Below are 812 nucleotides of genomic sequence, written 5' to 3' on the forward strand. Positions count from 1 at the left end.
CCAGCACCCACATGGTCCTTCACAACCATCTGTGACTCCAGTTCCAGGGGATCCAGTGCCTGGTGCACCTGCATACTCATAAGCTTAAAATATACATCAAATAAAAAGAAAGTTAAAAATACATTTTTCTTTTCTTTCTTTCTTTCTTTCTTTCTTTCTTTCTTTCTTTTTTTTTTTTTTTTGAGACAGAGTTTCTCCGTATCTTTGGAGCCTATCCTGGAACTAGCTCTTGTCAACCAGGCTGGCCTTGAACCCTTGAACACACAGAGATCCACCTGCCTCTGCTTGGGATTAAAGGTGTGTGCCACCACTGCTCAGCTAAAAAATACATTTTAAAAAAATGCTCTATCATGTCTCTCTCCTCTCCTACACACCTAGAGTGTGAGTTCCAGAAGCTGAGGGCACAGGGCTGTTTAGTCAACATTGTAATTCCAGCCAGAGAAGCCTGTACTGGAACAGGACAGGGACTGATGTCTGAAATAGACTGTGCGGAAATGGTAATTTGCAAAGCAGCATAAAATAAAAAATACAAAGATTTCATTTGATAGACTCACTGTGCGCAGTAGATCTAACAGCCTCATTAAAGGCAGAAGACACTGTGGGTATTCATCTTTGCACATGAACCAAGTGTTAGTCTTTTTGTTGTTGTTGTTGTTTGTTTTTTTAATACATTTTTATTGATATTTTTTAAGCTCTACAGTTTTCTCTGCTCCCCTCCCTGCCTCTCCCCTCCCATCTTCAATCCTCCCCCAAATCCCCCTTCTCCCAATTTTCTCAGGAGATCTTATCTTTTTCTACTTTCTACTTCCCAT

Source organism: Alexandromys fortis, unplaced genomic scaffold (assembly GCF_014885135.2).
Source record: "Alexandromys fortis isolate MF-2015 unplaced genomic scaffold, M_Fortis_MF-2015_v1.1 scaffold_458, whole genome shotgun sequence".
In the NCBI taxonomy this organism is placed as follows: Eukaryota; Metazoa; Chordata; class Mammalia; order Rodentia; family Cricetidae; genus Alexandromys; species Alexandromys fortis.